The 13,873-nt window shown below is 37.0% G+C and overlaps 1 protein-coding gene across 1 annotated transcript in view; it reads left to right on the top strand.

The window, feature by feature from the left end:
• Positions 1–13,873, top strand: part of LRATD1 (LRAT domain containing 1) — a 372,203-nt gene that overhangs the window by 16,427 nt on the left and 341,903 nt on the right. The window contains exon 3 of the transcript XR_014018687.1: positions 10,032–10,112. The gene's annotated coding sequence lies outside the window, so the exon portion shown is untranslated. The remainder of the gene's footprint in view (positions 1–10,031; positions 10,113–13,873) is intronic.

Genomic DNA, 13,873 nt, shown 5'->3' with positions numbered 1-13,873 from the left:
ATTAGTTATTCCTCATGAACCATGAACTGACTAGGGATCAAAATAAACCCAAATAAATTGAATCCAGTAAATAAATCGTCTAGTGGAAGAATGATACAATGGAAAGAACATTGGATTTTGAAAACAGAATGACTATTAAGCTCACTCGATGCTTTCTGGCCATGTGATTTGGACAGGTCTCTGTTGCGCACTCCATTCCTTCACCCTTCGACAGGAAGTCACAGCCCCTCACTCACAGGGTCAGGATGCATTTGAATTAAATGTCTATAAAACATGAAGCAGACATGAACTGAACTAAATTAAAATACTAAGTAAATTTTCTTTTACCATTGAGATTACAGGCTTCCTAATTCTTGAACATGCTTCTTCTCTACTTAGTAAATTTTCGGAGAGCATGGGTCTTGCATTACTCATTTTTCATCCTCCTTAGCAGAACCTATAATTCTAAAACTTCTTGATAAAAGCTAAAGGCAAGTAAACTCTGATATTAACAGGTCCTCTGAGGTTGATGAAAACAAGATATTTCTTAAAATGAATTACTTGACATGGACTGAATATTCGTGTCCTCCCCCTCGGGTCCATAAGTTGAAATCCTAACCTCCAATGTGATGGTTTTATAAGGTGGGGACTTTGGAAGCTATTAGACCATTGGGAAGAGCCACCATGAATGGGATTGGTGGCCTTATAGGCGACTCCATGAGAAGATAGCAACCTACCACCTGGAAGAGGGCCCCCACAACAAGGTGACATGAATTTCTCATGTGAATAGGCCTCTCAGCTGATGGTACCTTCTTGTAATAATCCAAATGGACGAGAACACTAGAGTGCTACAGTTGAGGAAGTGTAAAGAGCCCATCCTAATACTCTATTCAGTTATTGCTTGTAAGGTACCATGAACCCTAAAAGCAGTGCCCATGGCTGAGCTCCCATGGTCAGGGGGGTTCTACAGACATTGTCCCCCTCCCTCCAGAGAGAACCACTTCACTCTTCTCTGTGCTCACTACTTCTGGGGCCCTGCCTGACGATTGCAATTAACTTTGCCCTTGGAGGCATACTGCACATTTTATCACGGGCGCACAGTGGAGGGGAGTCTTCCATGAATGACTGATGAAAGGGATGCTCTTACTTGTGTGTTTACTCAGACTCTTAAAACTAAGAGGAAACATATACACATTGTATTCTTCAATGGGCAAATGCATCAGCTCCTCATAGATTCAACCTCCCCTTTTGAATGCCTACCTATTTCATGAGTATAGCAGTTTTCAACTGCTTTAAATTATTGGGGAACCCAAATAGCTTTTGTTTATGTAAGTTATATCTGTCAGTATTTCCCATGATAACATTAATTCTGATACATTGTAAAATATTTACTTATTAATGTATTTAAAAGTACTAATTATAAACCCACTATATATTGTATAAATGATTCTTTTTTAATATAAATGACTGTTTTCCAAAAGGAAAAGTCAGAAAAGTGACACTGTTGTACATTTTTTTGCACAAACCTTTAATTTCTTCCTTAATAGAAGATAAATGGAGTCTGTGTCTATTTTGACACTTAACTTGTTCACCTAGAATACATCATGTGACGTTTGCAAACCTCCTTTAAACACTTGTGCAAAAATTAGAGTAGAGAAGTCAAATCTTAGAATCCTGAAAATAGCTTTGACCTCATGCACCATGCAAAGGAACTCAGGGACCCCAAGCTCCTAGGAGGATACTTGGAAACACAGTGCAACAGAATCTTGCCTGAACTTCCAACTAGCTGCTTCCAGTTCTCACACTGAGGATAGCCACCTGCCAAGTTAGAGAAATACACATGTAACAGGAATTAAATAATATAATCAAGTAATAATATTTTTTAATACCACATTTATTCATGAAAGTGGATCCTTTCCTGTGGCTGAATGAAATCAGACAGGTTCATTAACTTTTTCTCTTCTCTTTTGGATAACACAAAGTGCTACCGTGCTTTTAAGTTGTGAAACAGTCTCGGTTTGTGCTTGGAAACCCTAGACACTTACAGTGCCAATTTCCAGCTTAATCTACAGACTCTTGCCTCTCTCACAAATGGGAACAGTTATCTACACTTTCTCCATCTTCATCTTTTGCTCCAGGTTGACTAAAGCTTCCAACTAGTGCATGTGGGTGGGGGTTGCAGGGGTGGCAGACGTGGAGAGGATGGTGGAGGAAGGTTGGCAAAGCAGTTGGGAAGTGTATGACTTCAATAGCACCTTCATAAAAAGGCTCTGTGCTTCCTGTGCTGGGCAGATTTTTACAACACTTCTCCTTCATGGCCTAGTGTTCCTTTTAAAAGAGGTCCTAAGGAACAGATGCACCTCTCCCACCACGTGGGGACATAGTGAGAAACCTCCATCTGGAATCAGGTGGTCACCAGACACTGATTCTGCAGGCACCTTGATCTTGGACTTCTCAGTTTCCAAAAACCATGAGAAATAAATTACATTGTTTATAAGCTATCTAATTTATGGTATGTTTTAAATAGCAGCACAGATAGACAAAGATATTGGTTTAACAGTGGTCTAAACAAGTTCTCTGCCATCCCATTATGGATTTTTCTGGTTCTCACTGGAGTCCCGTTTCTTTTTTATCTCAGTGACATAGTTAAAGCCTCCAGGGTAACATCCTCTCATTTAAAGAAACCACCATCCACTGTCTGCTACCCAGTTCAGGAGCTCAGGGGGCCTTGTAATTTGTCCTGTCTCCTTATGCTTAGAAACTAAGTACTGACAGCTCATGATTAGTCATCTTTCTTAGGTTATTTGCATTTAAACTGGGAGCAATAACTTCTTTTCCTGGTAGAATTTGTCTTACATTTTTGAAAGTAAGTAATTTTTCCTTTCATTAAATTACATTTGAAAATGCAGGAAGAAAGGAAAAATTGGCTACAGTCCTATCACACATATAAAACCACTATTCACATATGTGTATTTTTCTATAATAATATTTCAAAGCATGCCTCAATTTCAATTGAATGCATATGAGTACAATTTTGTACCCTACATTTTACTTATTAATATGCTATAAGCATCGCCAATGTCAATACAAACTCCATGTAAACATGAATTTAATGCTAGCAAAGTATTATGTTAATAGATATGCCCTGGTTTCTTTAATCACCATCTTTATTATTAAATACTTGCATTGTTTACACTTTTTAATATTAAAAACCATTCTGCAAAGGGTATCTTTGAATAAACATTTTTTCCTTATTTTGAGTTATTTACGTAAAATATGTTTCTGAGTGTGAAGTTATTGGGTAAATGGATATAAAATATTTTTGATGCATATCCCCCATAACTAATTTTGCAACAGGCTATGTGTCTGTGTTTTTGGCATATCATCATCATTGATCTATGCAACCCCCTGATCTTTATTGATTGATTGATTTCTTTGATTTCCTGTCTTCATTCCCATTACCCTCACCCTCATTACAAAACAGCAGTCTAATGTGCTTGATATGTATCCCTTTATAAGCGTGTGGTCACATAAGTATGCATTTTTATTTTGTGTTCACAAATTTTAAATGTGCACAAATTATATTGTTCTGTGGACTGCATGTGGTTTCTTATTTTTTTTTCACCCATCACTAAATTTTTAAGACCTACTAATATCATTCTGTGTAGACCTACCACCAAGTGCTGCACGCTATTCCATGTAAGTCCTAACTAACGGACAATGTCCTAACCCTAACTCAGGAGCTTCCCTAGGTGCTTCTAACTCTGCACTGGGACAAATGCTGGAATAAACTTCCTGTCTGTGCCCCCTCCAGGACCTGTGTCCTCTAAAAGTTCATGTTGGAAACTTAATTCCTCAATGGGGCCATGGAGCCGGTGCTTGGGTCATGAGGTGGATACTCATGACTGGGTTTATGCCTTTCTCAAGGCAGTGAGTTCTTGCTCTTGAGGACCTGCATCAGATACTGTGGGTTGTAAAGTGAGGTCACCCCATGTATCTATGATGTTATACATAAGGGTAGCAGTTACCTTTTGGATAGATACTGCTTTATTTCAGTGACCTTGTTGAGTGGGAGGGACAGTAGGAGGGCCTCTCAGGCACTGATGACATTCTATTTCATGTATATTGAATAATTGACAATATAAATGAAACACTAGATGAAATGCAGTGTGAGTTAAACTGAACAAGTCTTCTTGAGCTTGAGATATGGAATGTGGCTCAGGGTAACGCACTTGTCTGACATGCATGAGGCCCTGAGTTTGGTCCTAGCATCGGGCGGGGGGAGGTGGGGCTGGCTTTTCCTTGTGTTAGTAGACATGAGGAACTGTTTCTTCTGTACCATTTTGTCTTGCTTTTGCCCTGATTCTGCCCCTGATGAACTATGAAATTTTCTTGGCAAGTCACTTCCCACTTTGAATTTTTTGTTTCTAATTACTCAGAAATAGAAGCTGAATTAAATAATCTTTAAATGTTCTCCACATCCTGTAACTCTGTATCATAAAACCAAAAATCACTTGGATTTTTCTTTCTCTTTGGTCCACTTTTGTTGAATGTTAGGAATTTCTTGTTTCCTTTGTTGCTCTTTATACTCATGCAGCAACTCTCCAATTATCTTGGCTTTTCTGTCAGCTTTCCCTAAGATCCTGTTAACATAAACTGCCTGTGCCAATCAATAGTCATTTTTCTCATTCTAAATTAGGCTCTTTTTCTGGTTTACACTTCAGCTTTTCAAGAGCGTTGTAGTTTATTTAGAGTGCTATAACAAAATGCCACAAACTGGGTAGATAATAAAGAGCAAAAATTTATTCCTTACAGTTCAGAGGCTGGTGAATCTAAGACACAAGCAGATTTGAGGTCTGGTGAAGGTCCAGACCTTCAGAAAGTTTGTTTGGCTTAAATCTATACCAGTTTAAATCCTACAAAAAAGAAAAAAAAAATGAGAAATAGTTCCTACTGACTCCATCAAATGCCCAGCTAGTAGTCTCAGAAAACCACATTCTAGACCATAAGGAAATTCAATGAGAATTTCAAATCTTCCACTGATGGTTCCTGAGTTCAAATGGTACTGAAGTCTCTAACCCTTCTTACCCACGCACCACTAACCATTCTCTCTTCATATAGTAAGAGCAACTCTAATGTTGACCTGTCTACACAGCTTCCAAGAATAAACACATGTGTCTAACCCTAACCCTTGCACCCAGTTGTGCTCACGTGATGAGGTCCTAACAATAAGAGGTGAGTGGAGACAGTGTACTCCTTGCCTGTGTCCTTAGAAGAGTGAGATATGTACTTCCTATCTCTCTCACCCCTTTCTTGCTGCCAGGAATAGAAATAAAGTAATGTGTAGCAAAATTCTTGCAGATAAAGAATGTTGGGAATGTTGGATGAAAGGAGACAGGGCTCCTGAGAGATTGGTGACTCCTGGTTACCAGAGAGGCTTCAACTTTTATTAAAAAAAGTAAAATGATTTCTATCTTCTATCTATTTTGGTCAAAAGGTACTGAAATTATATCCTAACTAATAGATGCAAATGTGTTACCGGAACCGGGCACCATGACTAGTGTGCATCTGTGACAGTGATATTGAAATAGGCAACTGCATCACCCTATTTCCTAAGCCTACAGATGTGGTGTTGAATCCTGCTGACCTGAAGAGCAAATACTGGATCAAAGTGCACCCTTTTCTCCTCTTTGAAACTTGGCTCTATACCTTGCAGGAGGTCCAACAGAAAGAGATCATCAGGCCTGCTACTCAAATTGACGTTGCACATCTGCAGTTGGGCCAATTTACCACAGTCTGGACTTGCTGAAGGACTGTTTTCAGAAAAGTGACAGAAAATGCTTGGGAGAAAGAGCAATTAAAAATGTAAGGGTTAATCTTCTCAAATCCTTAATACCATGCATTAAGGAAATAAAGAGCCTGGTTCTTGGATAGCTAAAGGTGTTTCAAAATTCTCTCTTCTTAGAGAAACAGCAAATTCCATTAGGTGAAGACCTGAAAGAAGAAAGGTGGAGAGTACAAGATTTAATAAGAGAATTATGAGCAGTGATGCAGAATATATTATACATCAATGCTAGGGAATTTACAAAATTGATCCACATTAAGTATAATAAATTCTTTAAGAAGGTAGGTATCTCTTCTCATGTTTTTTTCTCTGCAATTATTGCCACTGAGAGAAGAGAATGGAGAGGATATTACTTTGGTTAATTTGTTATTGATTCAACATTTACTATATGCTGGGTGTTCTTGGAGAGGCTGAGTGTATAGAAAGTCTTTGTCCTCTCTGAAATTACATGGGGAGACAAACAGGAAGTGAATAAGCAAAAGCACACCATGGAAAGATGTGAGACGTGGCACATCAGGTGCTCACAAGGACAATAAATACACAGCACAAACAGGGACAGCAAGTGTTTTGTGGGAAATGTGCTAGTTTAGAATGAAGGGTGGCATCTGCCTCTTTGATGAAGTGATATTTACACAGAGGTTTGAGGGCAGCAGCAAGAGCCCGGGGGATGGAGAAACTGGATTCTTTCAAGTGCAGGTGGCCAATCTGTCCTAGGAAGACTACCATGGACAGTATTAATCCCTGTGCTTCCCACCAAGCTAAGAAAGCTTCAGAATCCTTCTGACCTGAAGAGCAAATACTGGATCAAAGTAATTTGTCACACTGCCTTACAGTTCAGGCTTCTCACATCTAGCCCATAATCCTATCTCTGGCAGTTTGAATTTTCCAGCATCACTGTCGCTGTCTATAGTCAGTAATTTTGGAAGGAACATAAATAGGAAAATCCCATTATCGAGGATTTCTCATTCATTCCTTTCATACACTACTTACTATATAGAACCATCATACATCAGACTCTCTGCTAAGTCTTAAGGATATAAGAACAAATTGTTTTATTGCCTCATAAATCAGAAAGATATGGAAGAAAAATTATTACAATACAGTGAAAAGATACTGTAAGAATTCTGAGAAGTGGATGCCTAATTTGGCAGATAATGGGGCATTGTTAGAAAGGAACTTTTGGTGAACGGGGAAGAACAAGGACTTCAAGGCACAAATAGATGTATGTTCTATTCCAGTCATGACCGTTTTTAGCTAGATGTGAGACTTTTGTGCCACTAAGTCAATATCCCTAAGACAAAATAAGCATGTGGCATAGAGTACACACATAGTAGTACCAAAGTAGCACCTAGTGGAAAATAGTTAGGTTTTGTTAAGATAAACTTGACCTTCAGGTGATGTGTGTGAACACTGCTATGAGTTTAGATCACCAGGTATAAAAAACAGGGAAAAGAAACCAAGACAAATAGAAGTCTATGTGTTTAATCAAAAAGGCTTGAAAGAAAGCATAATGTCTATAAAGATTCCATTGCTATTTTTAGATATCACTAAGACAAAAGGAACGTGCAAATTAGTCACATGATCCCATTAATTATAAAACACATGTCGAAGTCAGAGATGAAATGAAAAATACGCACCACAGAATCAATAAAATGTGCAGTTAAAATTTTTGGTTTTGTAACTGAAACATAAGATAAAGACGTGAATGAAAATAAGAAGCTGAATAAGTTAGCCAAAAATAGTCATGAAGTGCGTTTATGTTCGATCACAAAATCAGAACATCATCTTGTGGGTGAGCAAGAAAACTCAAAGATCTGAAGTGAGGGAGTTAGGAGCAGTTGCAAGTGAGGCAGGATGGATTAGAGGAGTGGCAGCCCCCAGGTGGTTAGGAATATGGGCATCCTTGAACTACAGATGGCCACCTCTGCTGTGCATTACCACCACCTGCGAAGATTTTTGAGGAATCTGTTCATTTCAGTAAGCTGTTCAATTTATAGCACAAATGCCTACTTATTGTCTTTGGGAATAAGTATGGAATCTGCAGTAATGTGCTCTTTTTCACCCCTGATAATTTTGGTCTTCTGTCTTTTTTTATCCTTTGATGCATCTAGCTAGAAATTTATTGAGTTCATTAATCTTTTCCTTTGACCCATGCATTGTTTAAAAGTATGTTCCTTAATTTTCAAATATTCTACAGAAAATTATTATTTCTGATTTCTAGTTTACTTCCAATGTGAACAGATAATACAGTCAGTAGGATTCCAATCCTTTGAAATCTATTGAGATTTCTTTATTGCCATATGGTTGTATCTCTGTGATATGTCACATGTACTCAAGAAGAATGCTTATTCTGCAGTTGTTTGGCACAATGCCTTATATATGTCAATCAGCGTCAAGTGGTTTAATGGTGTTGTTCAAATCTTCCTTGTTCTTACTGACTCACTTGCTCTATTAATTACTGTGAGAGACCTTTTACATCGCGAGGTACCCCCTCTCTGCTTCAGATCCTCAGCTGGCGTCTAATCTGTACACGATATCAGCTACATTATCTGGCTTTTGCTTAACATTTGCCTCTTGCTCCTTTCAACTCTATCTTTATATCCAAAGTATGATTCTTCTAAACGGCATATGACTGTCTATTTTTATCAATTCTGAAAATATTGCCTCTGAAATGGAGTTTGTATTTTGAAACAACCACTTGTATTTTATGCTACTATTGATGTGGCTGTATTTCTATCCATCATCTTGCTAGTTTTCTATTTGTTCCTTCTGTTCTTTGATCCTTGCACTCTTTCATCTTAATGGAATCTCTTCAGGATTTCACTTTTTTTTAAGTTAATGGCACTTCTTCAGTATTCCATTTATTTCTTCTATTGAATTTGTAACTATATCTCTTCATTTTTTTTCTATAGTTTCCTGCAGGGACCCTTCTAGGGATTTTACATTAATAGCACATCACTTTATGTATGCTCAACAGACATAACATCCTACACTTTCTGTTCTTTATATTTATTGTAATATATGTTAATTTGTTGTAGAAACAACAAATTAGCCTTTAAATAATCACTTTTGAAGAGAATTTAAAAACAGAAAGGGTCTTTTATATTAAACACATATGTAATATTCTACTCTGGTTTTTTCCTTCTTTAGATCTCAATTCCATCTGATATCATTTCCACTTAGCATGAAAAACTTTCTTGAGTTGTTCTGGGTGGGGGACTGCTGATAAGAAATTGTATCAACTTTTGTTGATGTGATATGTCAGTATTTCACCTACACTTATGAAACATATTTTTGCAGGATAAAGTTTTTAAAACTTTTTCATAATTTGTGATATTACTCCATTTTCTTCTGGCTATCATTATTTTGGAATTCACAGTAAGCTGTCACTCTTCTTATTGTTGATGCAGTATTCTCACTATTCTCCATTTTGCAGTTCTTTTAAGATTCTTTAAAATTAGTGAGTTTTCTGCAATTTGACTAATGTCTAGATATGGCTTTTTTTGGTATGTATCTTGTGCAAACTTTGCAGACTTTTTTATAGTTTGCTATTTTTGATCATTGAATTTTTTGCAGACATTCCTCAAATATCAATTCTTCATAGTCTCTTTTTTTTTCTTTACTTCAATTACACATTTGTCCACTTGATTCTATCTTAAAGGTCATTGTAGCTTAGTTCATGTTCTTCAATCCTGTTTCTCTCAGCTGTGATTATTTCTACTCTGTTGTCTTCAATATCAGTTCTGTTGTTAAAATCTGGTATTAATCCTATTCATTTAATTTTTGAATTTTTGTTGTCATATATTGTATATTTTAGTTAGAATTTATTTTTCAAGGTTTCCCTGGTTCTTGTGTACAGTGTTCATGTATCATCTTAAATTCTTCATCTCTTCATCTACTCTATCCAAACAAATTCTTTAGCATATTTATCATATTTGTTCTAAGTCTTGGTTTGCTAGTATCTCACCCCAAACTCTGTCCGACATGCAGTGGGAAGCTCCTAAGATCTCTACTCAGCTCTTTCAGTTTTTATAAGTTGTTTCCCTCTATACCTTTTGGAGTCTTACCTTTTGGAGTCTTGCCTACATATGGGCATCTCAGAATCCAGGTAAACATTAAAAGTATTTTGTGTGTAGATTTTGGGTCTCCTCCTCATGATTCTTTTTGATTAATTTTGTTTTTAAAATATTTCCCTCTCAACTGTCAGCACTATGATACTACTACCTGCAGGAGTCGGGATCTGATTCATGTTCCATGGAGTCCAAGAATGGACATTGTGAACACCAAGGTAAGCAATGGAGCAGGAATTTTATTAAGAAGGAAGATCAGAGAAAGACCCAGAACTCCTGGTGCAGAGTGCCTGGGAAGGGAAAAAGTACCCTTGAAGTCTTACAGGGTTCCTTCTTATAAAGTCAAGTAAGAAAAAGTTGACAAGCTCCTCTTGATTGGTTCTTGAGATTTTAATTGGGGGGTGGGTGCAGACTAGGGATTATGCATTCCCTCTCCATGAGATGGAAACTTACCTCCTTTAAGAAAGAGGAACTATTTTATAACATGTTGAGTCATGATAAAATGCATGTTCATTTGCTTGTCCTCATTACAAGATTCAGAAAGTTATTTCTGGTAAAGATTCTGAAAAGTACAGGTGCCAGACTCTTCTTTAGACCAGGTGAATCTCAGAGGATGAGGCTCAGCTTTGCATGCTCCCAAGGTGATTTTGGTAAGGGTCCCAGATTTCCAAGAAGACTTTAAGGGCTTTAGAATTTATTATTAGACAACTCCTGAGTCAATCTTTTTTTTTTTTTTAAGAGAGAGTGAGAGAGGAGAGAGAGAGAGAGAGAGAGAGAGAGAATTTTTTTTAATATTTATTTTTTAGTTCTCGGCGGACACAACATCTTTGTTGGTATGTGGTGCTGAGGATCGAACCCGGGCCGCACGCGTGCCAGGCGAGCGCGCTACCGCTTGAGCCACATCCCCAGCCCCTGAGTCAATCTTAATTAAGCCCATTTGATGGAGTAAGCAAGGTAAAGATTATTCTCATATAGTTTTCAGACGTGAATACAGAGCCTCAAAGAGAAGATGCTCAGTGCTAGAGCATGAACTATAACCAGATTACATCCCAGTACTCCTTCTCTCAAACAACCAGGGTGAAGTGCTTAAACAAGTAGCTTATAGCAGATCTGCAAATCTATCTTGAAAGACCACAAGCCAGATTAGCAGGACATCAGGACATGGAACTCTGTGTCAGTTAAAAATTATCATGGCTTTTATGATATAGTTTCATTAAAATGTTAAATTCTGATTTCTCAAATTTACCTTTTCTGTAAATTCATCTTTCAGTTCATGGATTATTATCTTAAATGGAAAATTAAGACTTGAAGTTCGAGTTCAAGTCCAAGTTCAGAAGTTTAGAATTCATTAGATTGGAATTTCCTTTTTGTACACTATAGCAATTGTATAGAAACATATTAAATTATCCTAAAACCTTATAAATAAAAAAGTGTAAAACTTGTTTTCACTCCATGGAGTGGTGATTTTTATGACCCATAACTATTTCTAATCCTTCTGCTATTAAGCTTTTTACATATAACCATAAGAGGCACATCGTTTTAGACTCATGTTGGACAAGTTTTCTTATTTCTTATGAAATTGCAATTTTCAAATTTTTATAATAGTTAAAGTGTTCTAGTGAGACTTTGATATTGTTTCTCATATTTTAATATTATAAAGACCTGCTATAAGTAGCTTTGTGCTTTTTTTCTTTACGTCTTTTACATGATTTTTTTGAAATAGTCTCCAAATGACACTGATGAATAAAAGAATCTGGACACATGTTGGTTGTCAATCCGTTTTGCTCAAGAGTCCTTGAAGAGTTTGCATTTGTTACTCTCAATTACCCCAGTTAGTCTCTTTCTTTACCTTTCTACTATTGTTCTTGCCATCTCCACCCTCCAGAATTCTCATCTTCAGCAAACTTCCTTTTCTCACTGCCTAGATGGACTCCTCTGTATTTAAACTCAAATATCCCCTGCAAAGCCCTGTGGATTCTAGAGTGTTGGGGGTCACCCTCCTCTGTCCTGGTAGCACCCTTTGCCCATCTCAACTGTAGCATGTGAAGCTCCAACAACAACAACAAAAAAAAACTGTTTTGCCTGTTTGCTTTCTCCCAGTTTGTCATCAACAGTCAGGTCCTCAATGTCCTCAGTTGCAAAATGCATAGAAGATATTTGACAAATATTTGACAAATATGTGTTGGTTGAACTTATAGGCTTCTAGCAATAATGCAAAGGTCTATTTCTGTACAGTCTGACTGTACATTATTTTTAACACTTTCTTTTTCTTATTTAAAATTATGTTTGAGCTCAATGAGTAAAATATATATGTATACATATATATCTGGGCTGGAGGTGAAAACATTTAATAAAGTAAGAGGATGATTTTAACTAAGAACAGAGGTGTGTGTGTGTGTGTGTGTGTGTGTGTGTGTGTGTGTGTGTGTTTTAAGCATTTAAGAAAGTAAGATAAGTCATCTCTAAAGGATTGTTATTCTATTTGATCTTCTAAAGTGGGCAATCTTCAGATAAATATCCAACTGCTGCCTTTCCCCCAGGACAGTCAATACAATACTTCAGAAAGGCTATTACAGGTGCTGAAATGAGAAAGCAAAGATCCCTGTCTGGCCGGCTACAGTTGCCATTTAATCTAACCCATTCACTATCTCTTCAAAATTCATTCTGATTTCTACAGAGAATTAACCGTTAAAATATGACCCGTATTAAGTGGAGCCACTGCAAAGAATAGAGAAGGGATATAAAAAGTGCCTTTTCATTTTTTTCTCCATTTAAAGACAACTCCCATTTTGTTCAAAAATTGGAGTAAAGGAAGATAAGAAGTTTCAAAATTGCTAAAGCCATAACTCACAAAATCCATTGGTTCTTAAATGAGAAGGGAGGAATTTTACTTCCCCAGAGCAGGAGGAATCCAAAAATATTGGAAGAGAATAGTAATCATTTAAAAAGCTGAGAGCAAAGCTCCAGAAAATACAGTCAAAGCAATTACATTGTTGAAAGTGGTCAACAATAACACCTAACTGACTCAGTCACATGCAAGAATATGAAATAAAGAAAAAATACAATTGGCGTGTAAGGAGTCTTTTCAATTATGTTCATTCTGAAGGTTATATGTTAGCTTCTGCATTGGATAGAAATGAATCAACTTTAGACATAGTTGGGATTGTTCAAATACCCTTCCTCTAATGTGAGAAGGGTGGGGAGAGATGCAGATGATGGAGATAACCCGATTGGGGCTATGGCTGTGGTTGAAGAACTAGAGGAAATGCCCTTCTAAATCTAAATCTAAATCTAACCCTGGGACACCAAAGTACTTGGGGTTTAGGGCTGGTTCAGATATCAAATTCAGAGAAGTCTGGACAGTTTGGAATAAATGAGGATCCCAGAGCTCTCAAATACAGAATTGGGATTTAGAGGCAGGACATGGTGGCTAGGGAGATTTGCAGAGTCAGGACAAGTCAGGGAGTGGCTGTGGGCAATTGTCTGAAATAGAATTTGTTTTCAAGCTGTTTTTTATGTACCAGCCACAGCTTGAAACCTGGCTTTTAGAGCCAGGAGTAGGATGCATAAATCCTCAGTAAATGTTACCAAATTGTCCTCCAGAATGATTTTACCAATCTATATTCCCACCAACATAGAATGAGTGTGCTTCCTCGCTACCTCCTTGGCCAGCATAAAAATAAATCCTTTAATCTTTTTATTTTATTTTTTGTCAACCTGGCAAAGATGAAAAATGATACCTTGTTTTAATTTGCATTTTTAACTTGCCAGTAAATACATGTCATATGCATCTTTATTTAATAAGAATTAGTTGGTGGCATCTTTTAATTTATATTGCTGCTTGAATATTTTTATAATAATTTGTTTAAGCTCTAATATGTTGAAACTATAACCACTGTTGTATTTGTGAACATTTTCTTCTTGATCTCCTGTATGTATTTCAATTCTAGGTGTGATCTTTAACTTGTAAACAATGTGG

Source organism: Spermophilus citellus (assembly GCF_964194105.1).
Source record: "Spermophilus citellus genome assembly, chromosome: 13".
Lineage (NCBI taxonomy): Eukaryota > Metazoa > Chordata > Mammalia > Rodentia > Sciuridae > Spermophilus > Spermophilus citellus.
Note: the sequence above shows the minus strand (reverse complement) of the source record. Positions and strands in the feature narration are given on the sequence as shown.